General features: G+C 49.5%; 1 long non-coding RNA gene across 1 annotated transcript; it reads right to left on the minus strand.

Moving 5' to 3' along the window:
- Positions 1-10,908: 10,908 nt before the first annotated feature.
- Positions 10,909-19,980, minus strand: LOC138164840 (uncharacterized). Its single transcript, XR_011169199.1, has 2 exons — positions 19,863-19,980; positions 10,909-11,251 (listed from the first exon to the last, which is right to left on the minus strand). It is a non-coding gene; the product is annotated as an uncharacterized lncRNA (long non-coding RNA).
- Between the last annotated feature and the right edge of the window lie 420 nt (positions 19,981-20,400).

Raw genomic sequence — 20,400 nt, forward strand, 5'->3', positions numbered from 1 at the left:
AACCTGGACCACTAACGATTCCCCAAACTCTGTATTTCCTCTCCCATGCTTGGCTTTTACACAAACTATCTGCTGCCCCAACCCCATCCCCATTCACTCGCCTTCCCTTTGCCTAATGGAATCCTTCCAGGCTCAGACCCTCCTGGAGCCACCTCTTCCAGGAAACCCATCCTGATCCCCACACTTACAGTGGTCAGAGGTCCCTCTATCCTGAAATGGCTCTGTATTGGCTTCTTTGTGAACCGGCTGTCCACCCCACCCCCACCCCCACATCCAGAGGAATGTAAACTCCTTGAGGGCAGAGAATGCTTCACCTTTGTCTTTGCATTCCCAGCGCCTGGCACATTTCCTAGGTAAAAAGTGTTTGTATAACAAGACTGAAGGGGATCTGGTAAAGGGAGGAGAATGGCCTGTCTCAGCCAGTCCCCCTGCTGGGGACTCAGGTAGGGGCAGTCACTTGGGGTGACAGAGACTTCCTTCTTCAGTCGGACAGGATTCCTACTGGTCAGGAACCAGCTGCGGCAGGTGCCATGTCTTATAACTGACCCACACGGAGTGACCTTGTCCCCCTCGGCCCTGTCTGCACACCCCCAACTCTTCTAAAAGCCTGAGCCTGAGCGGGGCCCTGGAATCCCCGCCCAGCTTGGGATTCCCGGGAAACGCGTAATTAATTCCTGATTACCCTCAGACGCCATTAACCGCGCAGGCTCCCCCCGCCGCTGCCTCCGCTGTAATTACACTCCTGCAGGGAGAGAGATGAGCCCGCCCGCCTCCCAGCCTGCCTGTGGAGCCGGCGAGTCCCCGGAGTCTTCCCAGCCTGACTTGGCCTCCTTTTCCCTCCAGCCCAACCTAGCCTCAGGGTCTGGGGAGCCCTTCTGGGAAAGGGGGTCTGGGGGCCAACTTAAGTGTTATCCTATCACGGAAGAGGCTGGCTGGGAGTCGTGGGAACTGGGGTGGTAGGGTATCCATCATCATGTGGTCCAAGCTCTGTTTCTTACCGAGGTCCAAAGAGAACTAGGGACTTGGACAGGGTAACCCAGCTGACAGCTAGCTGAGCGGAAGGTTGTATGAGGGACTCCCAAATCAGGGCTATTTCCACTATCCTAGATCGCATCTCACCAGCAGAGAATCCAAAACCCTCTGCCCTGGCTTTGGCGTGCACTCAGAGAAAGAGATCCCCAGATATAGAGTGATGAAACAGAGACAGGGACTGAAAGAGATAAAGAGTGAGACAGAGGAAACGGAGATAAAAAAGGAAACAGCTGAACCAGTCAGAAACCATTGGAGATACTGAGACACACAGAGAATGGACAGTGGCTGTCCTGTACATTTATCCCCCTGGTTTTTTTTTTTCTAGGACTTGCTTGGATGAGAGGAGGCTGGGGTCTGACTGGGACTGGAATTGGGGATGGAACCTGGGCTAGGCTGGAGGAAAGCCTGAGACAAAACCTGGAGAAGCTCCAGGCTAGACTGGGGTGGGAAGAACACAACTCCACCTCCCAAAGAATTACTTCTTAATTAATCATTAATTATTATTATCATTAATTAATCAACAACACTAAGTACCACTGACTATGTGCCAGGCACTCTTCGTCCTCTGGCAATACAACTGTAGAATAGTTCCGGCTTTCAAAGAACTTGCATTCTAGTAAGGAAACAACAAACTGGTTTTTTTTCTTTTTTTGAGTAGCAAATACAAAAGTAGTCATACAGTAAGCAGTGTTATATACAGTGAGTATTTCTTTAATTGAATTAGAATCACACATGTAAGTAACAGTTTAGACTGGTCTTCTGACATTTTTTTTTTTTTTTTGCCTTTTGAGTTCTAATCAAGAACATATTCCTCTGCAGCTTGGGGCCTCTCCTCTATTCATTCTTCCCTCTTGGTTGGAACAGCTGAACAGAAATGCTTCCTATAAGTGGCCATCCAAGCTTCTGCTTGAAGGCGTCCAGTGAAGGGGAAATCACTACCCTCTGGGGTATTTCCCTAGCTGGTAAGTTTGGTAATCAAACCGAAATTTCATCCTCTTTGCAACCACTACCCATGGCTTCTGATTTTGCTCCCTGGGGCCAAGTAGAACAAATCTAATCCCTCTTCCATTATGCTAGCCCTTCAAATACTTATAGAGAGTTTTCTCCCCCTCCACTCCCCAAGCCTTCCCAACTTCAGGATAAATATTCCCAGTTCCTTCAACAGATTCCAAGACTCTGTCCTGGGGCCTTTTATCTTCTCTCTCTCCACTCTCACTTATTGACTCCATCAACCCCTATTGGTTTAATGATCATTTCCATACAGATATATCCAGTCCTAGCCTCTTTCCTGACCTCCAGTCTTGATTCTCCAACTGCCTATCGCATATCTCCAGCTGGGTGTCTCACTGGCACCTCAAACTCAACATTTCCAAAATAGAAATCATTATCTTTCCTCCCAAACCCATCCCTCTTCCAAGCCTCCCTATTTCTGTAGAGGTCACCACTATTCTTCCAGTCATCCTCAGGACTCATCCTCAACTCTTTACGCTTCCTCAGCCTCATATCCAATGAGCTGCTATCTCTGTCATTTTTACACCCATGACTATATTTATATCCACCCCCTTCAATCCATCCACCCACAGCACCAGCAGCACTCCAGTCCATGCCCCCATCACTTCTCATTGGGACTATTGAAGCAGCTTCATAACCTAACTGGCCCCCCTGCTAGAAAACTCTCCTCTCTCCATTCTGCCCTATACATGGCTGCTAAATCAAATTTTCCAAAGAGCAAGTCTGACCCTGTCATTTCCCCACTCATAAAAACTCCAATACCTCCTAGATGCCTCTGGGATCACCTATACCACCTTTGTTTGGGTTTTTAAAGCCCTTCACAACCGCCCTGAGGCAGCTAGGTGGCGCCAGAGTGCACAGAACTCTGGACCTGAAGTCAAGAAAGATCTGAGTTCAGATCTGCCCTTGGACACTCACCAAATATGTGAACCTGCACAAATCACTTGAGCGTTCAATAAATGTTTGCTTTCTTTCACCCTGCCCAAACTCTACAGTCTAGCCAGACTTACCTTCTTGATCTTTCTTGTCATCTTGTCAAATCCCATCTCTGTGCCTTTGCAATGGTTCTCCCCTACCCCCCCAATTCCCCCCAAGGCATTTACTTTCTTTTCACCTCGGGCTCCTAGACTCACTAATAAATTCCAAAACTCAATTCAAGTGCCACATGACATCCTTCCTTATCCCTGCCCCCACCTGCTAGTACTCTCTTCCCCAAATGATATGGTAATTTTGCACATATATTGCATATACTGCTCCATGTGTGTATTGCCCCCCCCCAGGAGGATATAAGCTATTAGAGAGCAGGGACTGTTTGATTTTTGTCTTTGTATATGCCTAGTGCCCAGCATGGCAGCTGGCATATAATAGGGCCTTTAATGAATGCTTAGTGTGGACAGAGCATGGGACCTGGAGTCCAGAAGACTCATCTTTCTGAGTTTAGATTTGACCTCAGACACTTCCTAGCTGTATGACCCTGAGGAAGTCATTTCACCCTGTTTGCCTCATCTATAAAATGAGCTGCAGAAGGAAATGGCAAACCACTCCAGTATCTTTGCCAAGAAAACCTAAATGGGTTACAAAGAGTTGGATGACTGAACAACAACAATAAATGCTTGTCAATTGATTTATGGATGGACTGACTAAGGGCAGAGGACAGCTCTTGCTCTGGACACTGGACTCCTTCCATTTATGTAGCATAGAGTAGCTCCTATCCCCTCCCCTCTCCCATTCCCTTCCCTTCACAGCCATACTCATGTCTCAGAACAAGCTTGGGTCCTAGCACTTCCGGTGGGTGGGGAGTGTGGTAGGATGAGTCTCTTTGGAGTGATGGGGCTGAGTGGGGAGGGCTCCATAACCCTCTTTGCCTCCCCTCTCCACATATCTCCTGGACAGCTTTAGCTGACAGCTCCCCCATCGCTGCCAAATCCCCCTCCCCCCTCCCCCAAAAAAGGCTCCTTGTCATTTCCGTAGATCAGAAGTAAGACTTGGTGATTAGAGCCTGGGAGATGAGGCTTAGTGGCTGCAGCTTAGGGAGGTGTTAGGAGGAGGCAGCAGAAGAGAGCATTAGGGGGGAGGAATCAATGGTTTCCCTAGATGGGCTGGGAGGGGGTGGGGAGCTCCCCCAGCTTCTCTCCCCTCCCCCTCCCCACTAAGAGGGGGAGGAAGAGAGGGAGAAACTCATGGAGCCACAATCCTAGCATTGTCGCTAGGTTATAGGAAGGGCTAAGAGACCAACCACAATCAACTCCTTAGTTTGATGGTAGAAAAAGAGGCAGGAGAGATGGAAGGGCTTTCCAAAGACCATGAAGTAAATCTACGGGCAGAGTCAGGGCCTTTCTTCAGAGAGGGAGACAGTGGAGGAGGAAAAAAGCACTGGGGACCTGAGGAACTGGGAATGCAAAGCTAGTGGCAGATAATTTAGGCTAAAGGGGCCTGCTCCCCCCAACCCCCCACGAATGCTAGGGGGTGTGGTCAAGGCCTTTCCCCAACAAGTACGAACTCAAAAATTTCCCGATTCTCCTCCTCCCAAAAAGTAGGGATGAGGGAGGAAGGGCCAGAATAGTTATAGTATTAGTAACCCTTAGGTATTCCATTGTGAAGGCAGTGAGGGGGCACAGAGTGCTGATATGGGGTCAGGAAGACCCAAATTCAAATCCTGCCTCAGAAATTTGCTAGCTGGTTGATCCTGGGTAAGTCAACACTTCTCAGCCTCAGTTTCCTCATCTGTAAAATGGGGATAACAATAGTATCTATCTCACAAGATCGATGTTGTAAGGACCCAAAGCACTCTATAAATGCTATTTGTTCTTGTTGCCATGGTTGTGTTGAAAGAAGGCAAGGTCGGGAGATGAATGCCTGGATAATAGATCTTCTGGCAGGTGGGACAAGGTTATAGAATGAAAGCCCACCTCGGAACCTGAGAAAGGTAACCTAGTGATGACAGGGAATGTGAAGTGAAAATGGGATCCAGAGACAGACAGAAAATGGTTTGAATGTTGCAAGGGAAGGAATCCCCTCTGGGACCTTTGATGGGGTGTGGAGGAGGAAAAAAGCAGCCAAGAGGTCCTGCTCCTGAATGTTCTTCAGGGGAGTTGTTGGTTTTGGGGTAGGGGTGGGAGTGATCTGTAACCAAGGAGTGACTCTGTGACTCACAAAAAGGCTTTCAGGTCCTTGTGACCCTCAGTCAGAACCCCACTGAGGCTGGGGATGGATGTAAGAGGGATTGGGGACAGAGAAAAAGCTCATGGTAGAACTTAAACCAAGATGGCCTCACACCCTGTCCAGGTGGCCATGCCCAAATTGGGAGATAATCTTGACCTATTCTTCCCCATTCCTCCCATCTCCATCTTCAGACCTCCCAGGACTCAGTCCTACCCTAAACCACAATCTCCAAATCTGCCTCTTTGGTCCTCTCCTCCAAACACTCCACTCCTTGGGAGCCATTGAATTCAAAAGAATGGAAAGAACATTAGTTTTGGAGTCAGAGCTCTGGGTTAGAATTCTGTTTACTACCAGTTACCTCTGACAATAAGTCCCTTCCTTTCTTTGGACCTGTCTTCTCTTCTGTAAAACGGTAGGTACTGGACTACATGAGCCCTAAAGTCCTTTTTAGCTACAAATCCTACAACTCAGGCATCTGCTTGTTCCAAGATATTCCTTCCTATAGATAAAATGGATGGTAAACACTCAGCACCACACCCAGAAATAACTGGCCGTGTAACCTTGAGCAAGTTACTTAACCCTGATTGCTTAAAAAAAAAAAAGAATAGGAATCAATCCTTCCATCCATTCATAAGGATTTATTAAATGTCTGTTGTGTGTTCTAGGAACCAAGCAAGGTTCTGGGAACTCAAAGACAAAATCAAAACAATCTCTGTCTTCAAGGAGCTCATGTTCTCCTCAGGGCAACACAACCTGTTTATAGATAAGTACATTTTTTAAAATATCAAAAATAAAACTCAGTGATTCAGCAGAGGGGTTGGAGAGAGGAGATTGAGGTGGGAGGTGGCTTTAACAACTGGGGGAATCAGGAAGGCCCTCCTGTAGGGGGTGGCCCTTGATGTGAGCCTTGAAGAGTGATCGAGGCATTTCAAGAAGTACAGGACAGAAGGGAGAGCATTCTAAACTGGGTCTATGGCTTGTGCAAAGGTTTGAAAAGAGGAGTGTAGCATATGGGCAAATAGGCAAGCAGAAGGGCACAAAGGGAAATAGTCTATAAACAACCTGGAAAGGTAGGTGGGACCCACATTAGGAAGGGCTTTAAAGGTCAGGCAGAAGAATTTGTATTTTGTCCTAGAGGTGATAGGGAACTGCTAGAGTTTCTTGTGAGAGGATAACCTGGGAAGACATGGACTTTAGGAATATTGATTTGTCAGCTTTATGGTGGGTGGATTAAAGAGGGGGGAGACTGTAAGCAGTCTTGGTGTTTGGAGTCTTTGGCAATAGTTGACATAAGAAGGGATGAGAATCTGAACGAGGCTGGCTGTGGTATCAGCTGATGGAATAGGTGGAGGACATGAAATGAACATCGTTGGCTTCAGATTAGGTACTGAGGATGAGGAAGAGGACAAAGTCTAGGATGATCTTGGGAGGCTCTGATCCTCGGCAGTCCTGCCCCCCTGCTTCCTGGCACCCACTACCAGGACCTTTCTGGGCCATCCTGTGTCATCCCACCTGGTCTCAAGGTCCTGGCTGTCTTGGTGCCCACACTTCTATGACGAGTTATGACAGAAAAGCTCCCAAACCAGTTGGCAGCATGTGACTGGACCCAGAGGATGTAGTGAAAAGCCTTATACCCTTTGGGAAAGGGTGTGGGTAGGGGTCTTTGAAGGAGAAACCAGGAACTGGCTGTAAACAACTGAGTGAGGGTCAAAATGGCCCTGGGGCCCTCACTTTGAGGGCTGCTCTAGCTTAGGTCCTCCCTTCCTCCCCATGGAGGGACATTCAACATTTTATTGCCAACATATATACATAATAAAGGTAGGAATGTGGGTCAGAGGGTTGGAAATTAATGATCTTGTTTTCTTCACATGACATGTTCCGGCCCCAGCTTCATCTATGTGTGAGTCAATTATAACTCACATTCTAGAGCACTTTAAGGTACTTTAAGGTACAGAGTACTTTTCAAATATTGTACTGTTTGACCCTCACAACAACCCTGTGAAATAGGGGCTCTTATTAACCCATTTTACAGATGAGGAAACCTGGGAAGAGATTAAGGGTCTTGGTCATGTGGTTAGTGTCAGGAGTAAGGGTTCAAACTCTGTTCTTCCTAATTCTCAAAAAAGATTCTGGAAACAAGGGTCACTTTGGTGTCCCAGCCTCTTTATGGCTCCTGTGGGGAATATATGTGCTATATGTGCCCCATGAATGAATTCTGGGTGCGTTTTTTCCACTTTATTTGCCATGTTGATTGATTAAATGAGGATTAGCAGGATTTGGAGAGTCAGAGAAAACAGAGAGGATATAGTTTAGGGCTCAGTCTATGATCCGAATTAAGGGTCAATCTATGAATAGCCTCTCCCTTGACCTACTGTAATAGCCTCCTAATTGGACTCTTGGCTTCCAATAATTTTCTTCTTCAATAGGTCCTCCACTACACTGCCATAATAATTTTCCCAAGATGTGAGAAAATTGGAACACTAATACTTTGCTGGTGGAGTTGTGAACTGACCCAACCATTCTGGAGAGCAATTTGGAACTATGACCAAAGGACTATAAAACTGTGCATGCCCTTTGATCCAGCAATACCAGTACTAGGTCTATATCCCAAAGAGATGATACAAAAGGGAAAAGGGCCCACATGTACAAAAGTATTTATAGCAGCTCTTTTTCTGGTGACAAAGAATTGGAAGTTGAGGGGATACCCATCAATTGGGGAATGGCTGAACAAGATGTGGTACGTGAATGTAGTGGAATACTACTGTGCTATAAGAAATGATGAGCAGCCAGACTTCAGAAAAACCTGTAAAGACTTACATGAACTGATTCTGAGTGAAGTGAGCAGCACCAGGAGAACATTGTATACAGTAACAGCAACACTGTGTGATGACCGACTTTGTTAGACTTAGCTTTTCTCAGCAATGCAAGGATCTAAGACAACTCCAAAAGGTTCATGATGAAAAAGGCTATCCACATCCAAACAAAGAACTACGGAGTCTGAATGCAGATTGAAGCATGATGTTTTCACTTTTTTTTTGTTTATTTTTTGCAGCTTTTCCCTTTTATTCTGTTTCTTCTTTCACTGCATGACTAATGTGGAAATGTTTCTATGATTGCACATATATAACCTATATCAGATTACTTATCGTCTTGGGAAGGGAAGATGGAGGGAGAAAAAATTTAGAACTCAAAATTAAAAAAAAAGAATGTCTAAAATTCTCTTTGCATGTAATTGGAAAAAAATAAAATACTATTTTAAAAAATCATAATCATCTTCCTAAAGTTTGGGTCTGGTGGTGTCACTTCCCTACTCAAAACCTTCACCTTGACAGTAGGATAAATTACAATAACATCCTGGTTTCTTTTTTTTGTTTTTAAAGCCTGGGTCTCCCTATTTCAACCAGACTAGAAGTGCAAGGGGCCATTCACAGGCCTGATTCCATTACAGATTGGCACAGGAATTTGGACCTGCTCCATTTCAAACACAGGCCAATTTGCTTCTCCTTAGGCAAACTGGTAGCCCTCGTTCAACAAGATTCTCCATATTGGTGACAGATGTAGTGAGGACACCAGACTGACATGATCCAGTGAAGCTCAGAATTCCTGAGTTTAAGAGATCCACCAGCTGCAGCCTCCCCCAGTCTCTGGAATTATAGGCATGTACATCCATACCAGGCTGAAGTCCTGTCACTCAGGACAGTTCAAAATTTGGACCCAGTCTACTTTCCAAAGCTTACTTCACATTATTCACCTTTATGAACAATATATTCCTATCCAACTACCTACTAATTATTTCCTGAACCTAATCTTCCTTCTATCTATGTATTCATAGAAGCTGTCCCCATGCCTGACATGCCCTTGATCCTCATCAAGGCCTCTAAATTAGGGCCATTTACCACAGCAATAGGAACCAGGCAGCCCGGAATCTGAGGAATTTTGAAATGAAGAGACTTTTTCAGTTTCTGCAACTCAATTCCATTCCTTCATTTGATGGCAAATGACTTTCCAAATGAGTGATTATGGAATAATACCACATTTCTGCTCAGGAGGGGAAAAAGAAACCCATGCTTAGGACTTGTGTATTGGAATGACTGGTTAAAAGATATTCTTTCAAGCACTGAGGATGGGAGTGGGGTGCTCCCCACCTCCAAATCAGAGCTCTGATGAGGGTGATGGTGAGGAAGCTCAGGAGATGCCTTCTCAGCTTTCTCCTTTTATCTAGGAAATTACCTCAGGGCCCTTCTTGGGGACTGGAAGACCCTCTACTGGTGCTCATGGTTTTGGGTTTGGTTTTTTCTGCTTCTTGGAATTCTACATGGGCAATACTAGATCAGAGTTCATAAGGGAGAGGGAATGGCTTTCCTATGCACACATACTTTAACAAGAAGATTGTGATTTATTAATAGAACAGAATGTAAATGTTTGTATATATTCTAGAGCATACAATATTGACCTGCTTCCTTCCTTAAGGGGAGGAAGTAGCATATATGGCTCCCAAATGCTAAGGAGTAAAACTATAGACCTACAGAGAACAGACATTATGGAAAGCCTTGCAGCACTGACTGTTGTTGGCCCCTCCAATCTCTCAGAAGCTCCATCTTCCTTCAAGGCTCAGGTCAGGGGCCATCATTTTTCCTTTTAAACCTTGCCTGTTCTCCCTCTCCCCATCGAACCCAAGTTGGTAATGTTCTGATCCTTTCAAGTTACCTTGTGTTCAATTATTTGTATACATACACTGTTTTCCCAGTAGAATGTATCTATCATTTTTTTGTCTCTATATCCCCAGAGCTTAGAACAGTCTGGTATAGGTGGTGTGGTGGGGTTGGGGGGGGGGGGGAGTAGGGAAAGGTCTATTAAATGAATGTTATATGTTTTGTAGTCAGGTCTATAGCCAGGTCTAGGGAATTTCACAGAATCATAGAGAAACAAGGAAGAAAGAAGAGACCCCTAGATGGAGAGAAGAGGGGCTTGCCAGGGTGGGCAAGGCTTTCCCCCATTTCCCCAAACTGCAGGCAAAGTAGGGCAGCTATTTTCCTAAAGTTTTCCCTGGCCTGGCCTACAGTTAAGATTCCTGGGGTTCCAGGCCCTGCTTCTAGAGTCATTCTGGACTCCTGAGCTGTCAGAAGAAGATAGACTGGTCCTAAGGGACCTGCAGGGGAGTTGATGGGACCTGTCTGTCAAGGCATCTGTTCTCACCAGGCATTCAGTAAATATTTGTTGAATGGATGGATGAAGGGGGAGGGTGCTTCTGTTGGCCCCTTGGTACCATCTGCAGGCATAGAAAAGGTATTATGGAATATTGAGGTGGGAGAAAGTGCTGGTCTTCAAGGGAGAGTTCAGCTCAAATCCAAGCCCTGGTAAAAGTGACCCACATGCATCACTTGACTGAGAAGAAAGTGTCCTATAACCTTTCAGGGCTGTGAGAACTTGGTCTGATATTATGTCATGAAGAACCAGAGGTCAGAATCCTGCCCCGACAGACTCTGGGGGTTCATGAGAGGAGCTGTGAGGGTCTTGGGGGGGGAGGCTAGGGGAGACCACCCCTCCCATTGGAATGTTCCCTTTGGAGGGTAGTGGGAGAGATCTGAGTGGCCTGAGAGGACTTGAAAAGAGCCAAATAATTACTAATCACTGGCTAATCAGAAACTCCAGGGTATGTGCTATGATAGATGATACATGGTGCAACAAATCACACAATTCCTCTTGGCCTCCATTTATTTATCTGTGAAGTAAACGAATTGGATTCCACAAGCCCTAAATTCTCTCCCTTCTTTGCCATTCTCTATTCCCTGTTCTAAGCTCCCTCCCAGCTCTAACATTCCCTGTTCTAAGCTCCCTCCCAGCTCTGGCCTTCCCTGTTCTAAGCTCTCTCCCAGCTCCAACCTAGTGCTGTGTTCTCAGGTCCTTCCAAGCTCTGACCTTCAGGCCTCTAAGCGTTTGTGTCATTTCAATGTGCAAAACTGCTGGCCGTGGACTTTAGAAGGGAAACCAAGGCTCTTCCAGGAGGGACTAGACAGCTCCAGGATTCACATGAAGTTGGATTGAGCTGTGGATAGAAAGAAAGGGCTTTAGTCTGTGAGTCCAACTCTGTGGTTCCAGAAAACTTCACCTCCTCCACCTAGTAGCTGTGTGACCTTGGGCAAGTCTCTTTCTTTTTCCTCTGACAAAGGGAGATTAAAAACCCTGTCCTCCTTCCCAGAGATAGTGGGAGGAAGGCGCTTAGCAAACCTTCAGGTCCTATGGAAAGGGGCAGTGTAGTTATTATATCTCAAAAGAGCTGAGCAGCCGAATTTTTGAGCCTCTGCATAATGTTGAGCCCCTGCCTTTGCCCCACCAACTAATCCACCACAGCGGATAATCCAATGCCCACTCTCCCTGCAAGAGGGGAGCTCCTTTTGGCAGTCCCCCAGCCCCTGCCCCCCTCAGTTCTCTCCTTCCTTCTGCCTGGACATCAATGTGACAAAATGAAGGCAAACAGTTAATGAGTGTGCTTTCCCTTGGAGGCCCATAACTGACAGCACCCCAGGCCTCCATGCGTGCACCTGGAGGATGGAGGGTGTGACGGAGGAGTGTGCACCAGTGTGTATGCCTGAGGAAGAAGAGTAGCTAGGACCCTCCCCCTCCTTCATGCTCAGAGAGAGCGCCTAGGGTGTGCTCCCCAAAGGAAGGCTGGGGAAGAAGTAGGCACCCTGGGGAAGAATCTGGGTGATAACCTCAGAAGTGCCTAGGGGAGAATCTCAGAAGGGCCTGGGGAAGAGGCTGGGGAGAATATGGAGAGAACCTGGGGGAGAAGACCTGGGGGGAAATCCCGAAAGAATCTGAGAGTTGGGAGGGAACCCAGTAGTCCAATTCATGGATGACTGGAATCCCCACCATAACCTAGGTCCAAGGGTTCTTCCAGATTCTGCTTGAGGACTCCCTAGGCAGAGCTTACTACCTTAGGAGGCAGCCTGGTCCCCTTTGGGACAGCTCAGTGTGAGGAAGCTCTTCCCCATATCTAGCCTCCGTCTTCCTCGTAGTTTCCCCGCATTGTGCTCGGTTCAATGCTCTTTTTTTCTTTCCAGAGCGCTCCCTATTGTCTAAGGGAGCCTATCCTCACCACTCTGCCTCATCAGCCCCTGCAGAGGAGAGACCAAGGCACTGAAGAGTAGGCATCAGTTAGCCAGGAGAGGGACTGAGGACAGGCTGGGGCAGTGGGCAGAGCCGGCGTCTGCAGGCACATGCTTCTTACCCCGACATCTCCCCACTGTGTGACTATGAGCAGGTCCGTCGGCTCCTTACCCCCAGTTTTCCCTTCAGTAGAACATGGACGGCTGCCCCTGTGTCACACACTCCCTCCCTCCCAGAGATGTATGAAGGAAAGTGATTTGTTCAAGTTAAAGTCCTCGAGAAGGGGGATCAGTGAGTGTGATTAGAGTGATTATCTCACCGGGCCTGGAGAGAAGGGGGGGTGGAGTGAGGAGAGGGAGGCTGCCGAAGAGCTTCTCTGGGGTCTCTGGGCTGCACACAGGAAATCACAAACTCAGAGACCACCTTGTCCAATTGCCTCATTTTACCAATAGAGAAATTGAGATGTAGTGAGGGGAACTCACAATCCCAAGGTCATAGACATGGTGAGGCAGTAGCAGACTTGGGACCAGAGCCCAGGTCTCCTGACTGCCAGGCTCTTACCTCACCCCCTCTTCTTCCCTGCGGGACATCCTGGATAAGTGAGAATGGGGAGGTGAGCTGGAAAGAGCCCCAGGTCTGTAGTGAGGAGATCTGGACTCATCTTCCCCTGATTCCTGAGGGACCCGATCAAGTTCCTGCCTCTTCTCTGAAGCTCAGAGCAGGCTCAAGGAGGAGTGCTAGGCTGCCAGGGGGCTGCCAGAGACACTGCTGTGGGGCCCCAGAGGTCCCCAGCTGGTCACTGCAAGGAGGGTGGAGGGTAACCAGCCAACCTCAGAGTCAGGTCTAGGACCTCTCACCTTCCCTTTGGACAGACAAATGCTAATGACATGACGGGGATTGACCAGAAAGGGATAAATAATTCAGATCGTCTATTGACAAGCCCAGGTCCTGCTTCATTAGCCCCCGGCCCTGGCCTCCAATCGACCATTGGAACGTCCTCCACTGAAAACAAACGCCCCTCGGCATTCCAGCCCCCTAAGGCCCAGCCTTGCCCCTCGGGCCTTCCTAGCCCCGACCTACCCCCACCTTCCAACTAGAGGGACTTGGGGTGCGGAAAGAGGGCTGGGTCCTGCTGATGTCCAGGCTCTCAGGACCCTGTTCTAACTCTTGGTTCCAATTCCCCCAGAAAAGGGGATGACGTCAAAAATCCCTCCAAGTTCTAGATTCTCTCCTAAGGCCTGCCCAGATTCTTCTGAGGGGCTCTCCAGAATCTTTCTAGTCTTCCCCCAAATCTTCTCCAGATTCTCCCCAGACACCTCTCTGACTTTCAGGTCCTCAGATTCTCCCCAGGTCCTCTCCCCATTCCCCTTCCATATCTCGCCTCACATCCTGGTCATGCTGTCCTCAGTCTCCTCCAGGTCCTTCACACGTTTTCTCCACATTCTCCCCCACATCTTTTGTGCCAAGTCTTTCTGACTCCAAAGACAAGAGGAAGGTCAGAGAGGAGCCTGGGCTAGCCCATGGTTGTGGGGCTGCTCCATGGAACTTTCTTTACTCTGTTTACCCAGAGTAAAAAAGTATCTGTGATAGAAGGCAAAGAGTCCTCTTGGCCTGGCATTGTGGCCCCCCTGCCTTCCTGCTGCAGCATTTTAGGAAAGTCATTTCTCTGCTAAGCCTTCATTTCCTCACCTGTAAAATTGGTACCAAAAAAAAATCTTGTACTGCCTCCCTCAAGAGATTGTGGTAAAACCAGTGCTTTGAACACCTTCAGCATGAGAGAGACAGGAGCTGGCATTGTCTTCATTGCTATTATTGCTGCTGTTGCTGTCTTGTAGCAGTAGGTGAAGGAAAGGGAGGGGGAGGAGAGTCAATGGGAAAAGGAAAGTAAGAAAAAATGAAGGAAAAGGAGAGGACAGTAAAGATAAGAAAGAGGAAGAAATTTCCCTCCCTCCCCCTTCCTCCCCCAAAAAATAACCCAGGAAAAGCCGTAATTTTCCTTCAGTTGGTAGAGGGAAGGAGAACCAAAAGGGCCCATTTTTCCAGGAGCTTGGTCCCATGGGAAAGGCTAAGAGCCAGGTCAGCTGACTGCCCCCCAGGCACCAGGTATCCTGTCTCTGAAGTCTGTCAGCCTCCTTCCCTATTCCTCAGTCAGGAGCTCCAGGACCCAGATTCTGACCATTCTCTCCTCCCCTCTGCCTGCTTCCCCCTGCCTCATGCTGCTCTCTGATCTTGTTCCAAGACACCCCCCTGACCCATCCCTGCCATCTCAACTCTACTGTAATAGCTACTTTCCACCAAAATGCTTCCCAGGTTAACTTCCACTGAACCCTGCTCCCCAAATGCTGTCATAACTGGGACTCCGTCCAGGACCCCTATACCCAGTATCTGTCAGTCCCCGATTATTCCATGGGATTTCAGATGTGGGTTCTCGGGCTCCACTGTGAATGGCTTTTTCTCTCACTACTCTACCCCTCAGACCACAGGTTACCTAAGTGGGGCCACCTACCAAAACAGACCACCAATCCTCCCAATACACTCATCCTGATTCTCTTCCTGATTCTTCCATGATTTCCTAGCATGATCCCCAAATCTCAGCACCAGGGCCCTGGAGAGCAAAGCAATCTCTCCTTGGGCAGAAGGACCTGAAGCAAAGATCTACCTTGGAACCCAGCCTCTTCTCAACACACTCTAATCTTCCTCTATTCTCTTGCTCCTTGGATTTAACAACAAAAATAATGCTGTAGTGTATATTGGGGAGGAGGGGCAGATGAGGGCAGAGTCCTGTCTCCTATGGTGGCGGTGGGGTTAGAATACTCTCTCCTAAAAAGGCTGGAGCTCCTGCTGGGCTGGACAGGGGCAGTGGGCATTGGGGAGACCTTGAGGGAACCATGGCTGGCAATGCTGCCTTCTTCCAGAGCTAAGTGGAATTAGACTCCTCTTTTGAGGAGGGTCCTGCTCCCCCCAGCACCCCCCAGCTCTGCCCCTAATCTCCCTAGCTTCCTAATCCCCCACCACTTTCTTAGGAATTAGCCCTGGGATCTCAGCTCCCTAAGCGCCAGCCCTGAAGAAAGAAATGAGGCAAGCAGGCAGGCTGGCAGCGGGAGAGAATTAGGCCAGGCTTCGAAAGGATGGCAGGCCCTCATCCTGGAAGCCTCCTTTCTGTCCTCTCCCCTTCCCCCTCCCCTCTCTTCCTCTCCCTCATCTTATTCTTCCTCCATCTCTTCCTTCCCCTACTCCTGTCCCTTGTATTTTTCTCCTCCCCATATCCTCATCTTCTTCTCCCTCCTCCTCCTTCCCTTCTTCTCCCCTCTTTTTCCTCTTTCTTCTTGGGAGGGGACTGGGTCTTTCCCACATCTGAGATGGTTCTTAGTTCATCTGGCCCAGGGAAGAAGGAGGTAAATCAAAGGTCTCCCTCAACAAGTCCCCTCTTGTGAGAGGAGGGTGGGCAATTACACCATCTTCCTAGAACCCCTATATGTGTGGAGTCCCTCAGGAGCTTGACTTTCTAGGGTGAGGCAGGTGAGGGGAGAGGAGAAGGCTCAGGCCTTCTTGGGGACAGCTCCCAGCCTAGGAAGAGACAGGTCTCACCTATAGGAGACAGAACTGTAAGAAGGAAGGGTTATATAATCTGGGGGGGGGGGGGAAGGCTACAAGAGAGCGGAAGGGGTGAAGGGGGCACTCTGAGGAGGCTTCCTAGAGGAGGGAAAACTGGCTCTAGTCTGGCAGCTTGTCATGAAATTCTGAACACACACACACACACACTTCACCACTTGACAAATGTTTGTTGACTGGACTGAACTTGAATTGAAGGTTAGAGAGGGCCTATTCTAGGGAGCAGCTATTGTAGAAATCAGCTAGGGTGAAAGGGGAAAAGCTTGGGTCTTGGAGACAGAGTACCAGGGTTTGTATCCAGGCTCTGCTATGTGCTTCCTTTATAATCTAGGGGAAAATTTTTCCCCCTTAGAAGCCTCCATTTTAACTTCTATATAATGGGTATGTAAATGAACTGAGTCCCAGGATTCCTCCAAGTTTGACTATTCCCTATCCTAGGTTTTTAGGTCTCTCCTAGCCCTGACATTTTATCATCTCTGTTCTAAAGTTCTTCCCAGCTCTGAAATTGTTTGCTCTATCCAAGGTCCCTCCCTGATCTCTCACATTCTCTGTTCTATCTTCTAAGGTCAACAAGCATTCGTTACTTTTTCTAACACTGTTCTAAGGACCTTCCCAGTTCTGACATTCTCTGTTCTGTGGAAGTTTCTAAATACTCACTGAATTGAATTGAAACCCAAGCCCTCTGGGCCCATAGAGCACTCCAGTCCACCAAAGACAGGATTTCCCCACCCATTCAGGGGCCCAGGTGGCAGATGGAGATCCAGCTCCAAGCTATTAACTCTAAAGCCGCTTGCCTCTCTGCAACAGAGGTGGCCGGCCACCTCTGCCTGAGATAATTTTTCAGCTCCTGGAGAGGTGCTCTTAAATCACAGGAATTTTCAGAGTCTTGGGTGGGGTAAGGGGGCAACTCTCCCAGATGTGCCCATGATGGACCTGCATCTGCCAAAGCCAGGGACAGTGATGACAATGATCCCAGCTTGAGTTCTCTCAGAACGATTTATAAGGAGCTGCTCTTGTGATATTTCAGTGAGGAAGCCTTAGACACTAAGAGTTAGAGAGGAAGGATCCACAGGGCTTGAACCCAGTTCTCCTGACTCCATGCTCAGGGCTCTTTGTACTAAGCCTCAGTGCCACCTAGGAGTGGGGGTGGGCAGACTGAGGCCACATCATCACAGGTCAAAGAACATGGGGACTCAGTTTCCCTATTTGTACAATTAGGGGTTTGACAGGCTGCTTAGATTTGGAGTCAGAGAACCTGTATTTGAATCTCAAGTCTACTATTTACTACCTGTGTGTTCTTGGGTACATCCCTTTCCTTTCTGGGCCTCGGTTCCCTTTTTTGGAAAATGAAAGGGTTTGGACTCGGTGGTCTTTAGTTCTTATCCTACCACCTCACCATCCCAGGACCCATTCCGTTCTGAGTTGGAAGGTAGGAGGGTAAAACTCAACCTCACAAAACTCCAAGTCTCACCTGAACGCTGGGGTAGGAGGCAGCAAATGACTATAGGAGGGTCAGCCTCAGGCCAACAGACTCCAGGAAGGCTTGGAGACATCTCGGGTGAGTGACAGGGAGGAGTGTGAGGTGGGGTCAGGGAGGGGCCCAGGATGTACCCCAAATCCCCCCTTATTCTCATCACAGAACCTGAATTCTATAACTCATTAAAGACAATAAGACTTTGATTTGATGGAATTTATCCCTCTCCCAAGGAGCTTTCCATCCACTTGCACCTTTAATCCTCCAAACTGTGGGGAGGAGAGAAGGGAAAGGAGAGGGGAGGAAGGGAGGGAGAGGGGAGGAGGGGAGGGAGAGAGAGGGGAGGAAGGGAGGGAGAGGGGGGGAGGGAAGGGAGGGAGAGGGGAGGAAGGGAGGGAGAGGGGAGGAGGAGCAGCAGAGATAAAAATGATTGCTCTCAACTCACATTTCAACTTCAAAGGTTTACAAAGAGCACTTTCCTCACAAGATCTGAATGAGGAAGAGGGCACAAGTATGGCTATCCTCATTTTACAGAGGAAGAAACTGAGACTCACAGCTAACAAATGTAAGAGCGGAGATTTGAGACCATGTCTTATAACTCCAAATGCAGCTCGCTTGAGTTCTCTCTGTCTGTCTTCTCTCCTTCTCTGTCTATCTCTGTCTTTGTCTCTGTCTGTCTCTCTGTCTCCATCTCTGTATGTATGGATATATGTATGTACAAACATTCCCCATTCTACTGGGGAGAAACTGAGACCCCAGAGGGCAACAAAGCTGTTCCCCAAAAGAAGGGGTTGCTTCCACAAGTTGTGAGCACCTCTCTCATGGGAGGTCTTCAAATATGTACGGGTTTGTTGCAGACAGAACTTCTGTCTGCCAGAGTAACAGAGTGAGCTAGACTTGTGGACTTCAGGCTCTGACCTGCCAGGATTCTGCGAGGAAGATTGGTCCTAAGTCACACAGTGAAACGGGCAGAACGCCTGCGAACTTTAGAGGCTCATAACCCTCTGATAGCAGTCCTGAAGGATCTCCTAGCCTGACATTGACGCCCCCCGAAACCTGGGGTATCTGAGTTCATAAGTGAGTAGGTTACTTGACTGAGTCATTGGAGTCAGGTGGGATAAACAAGGAACATGTATGGGAGAGGAGCTGAGGAAGGTGAGGGCTATCCAAGGAGAAAGAGGACGAGGAGGTGAGGAAGAGGAGGAGGAGGAGGAAGAGCAGTTTTGGCAGTAGGCAGGCCGGGTGGGGCTGTGAGGAGCCCTGCAGCCTCGGAGCAGCCTAAGCTTGATCCGAGGGACGCAGAGGGCATGGTAGGGCAGAAGACGCAAGGGGAAGCTGGCTGTCGCCTGGCGGTTGGATCGGCTGGGCCAGGGCAGTCAGGGGCTCGGCATAGCCTCGCTCGGCCCCAGGCAGGCAGGGCCTCAGGGTCTCACCAGGGCGTAATTAGCTTCCCAGGATTAGCGCCTCCCGCGACTCAAGTCTCAGTTGACTCTGTCAAATCTCGTTTGCATTTTAAATGGGAGTTTGACAAGGTGGCCAATTTATCTGCTGACGGGGTTAATGGGTGTTCGCGGTCCTGGAAGCCCCTGCTTGGGGCAAGGAGAGGGGAGAGGGCTGAGCGTTTGCCCTCCTGCACCCCTTGCCCCGCCCTTCTGCTGCCGGGTCCTCCTGCCCCCCTGCCTCCCGTCCTCCCTGAGCCATGACCCTCCGTCCTTGCCGCCCTGCGCCTCCCTTCAGCCCGCCCACCGCCTCCGATACCCGGGTCCTAGTAGCTCAAGAGAAAGGGAAGGACCAGGAAACGTAGTCTTAACCTCCCTTCCCTCTCCGTAGCTTTCCCTGATTGTCAATCAATGAGTAAATTGTTAAGCTCCTAATACGAGCCAGATGCCGCCACCGCCACCACCCTGTCCCCAGGGCTCTGAGAACTCTCAGTTCTAGGAGACCTGGCCTAAGGGGGCCAGTGCAGTCACGCCCTCCAGCAATCCTGGGCTGGTCGGCTTCCCAGATGGGTGGCCTTGCTTTGTCCCGCCCTACCCCCCACCCCCGAAGACTCCCGGAAGGCAGAGGTGCATCTGCCCCTCAAACCAGGTCCCCTTCCTCCAGTTTGGTGCATACCCAGACCCTGCCCCCCCTACACATATATCATCTCCATTGGGTGCCCAGGAGCGACAGCACAACCTGAAGAGGTTTCCAGCAGAAGGGGTGCTCCCCTCTTCCCAGAACCGGGTCCCAAGGTGGGGAGAAATCCCCTCCTGGGATAGGAAAGGGTAGTCACCGCCCCCAGGACTCCATGTCAGGGCGCTCGGAGCCACTGCCGGAGAGGGGAAGAGCAGAAGAAAGGAGGAGGCAAGAGGAAGCGCCCCCCTCCTACAGCCCCCGCAGCCCCAGGCCCCTAGTCCGCTCCCCCCAAAGCCAAGCTGCCCCCGCCCGCCCGGCCGCCCGGCTAATGGGGCCCAATTACCTCCTAAGTGCCCAAATAAATGGGCGGGCTGGGGAGGGTGACAGTCTCCAGGTGATGGATTCGGGCCATCTCGGGCTGCGCGGCCGCCGGGTGGGGGGAGAGGGAGGCGGGGGCCGGGCTGGAGGGGGGGGCAACACTAATATTGTACCAGCGCCGCCCGCCCGCCCGCCCGGGCCGTGATGAATATGTGTCACTTTCGACGCCGCCGCGCACTCGGGGGCCTGGCCTAGCAAGCATGGAAAATGGAGTGGCTGGGATTAATGATATTGAAAATGATAGAGAGCAGATTGGAAATGGCTTCCCCGAACCGGCGAGATTGAAACGTACCTCACAGCTATCTGCCCGAGCCCGCCCCCACCCCACCCCACCCCCGCCACATTCCTGAGACACACACGCACCTCCGCGTGCGCCCCCGCACTCGGCGCAGCCTCCCTCTTTCGGCTCCCTGCCCCCACTCCCATCCTAGCCCCCCCACTCCCAGCTCAGCTCCTCTCCTGTCCCTCCCCAGGTAGCAGAGCCCTGCCACACTCACAGGACA

Source organism: Petaurus breviceps, unplaced genomic scaffold (genome assembly GCF_028583685.1).
Source record: "Petaurus breviceps papuanus isolate PSGF00001 unplaced genomic scaffold, PetGlider_PUasm1.0 207, whole genome shotgun sequence".
NCBI classification, from domain to species: Eukaryota; Metazoa; Chordata; class Mammalia; order Diprotodontia; family Petauridae; genus Petaurus; species Petaurus breviceps.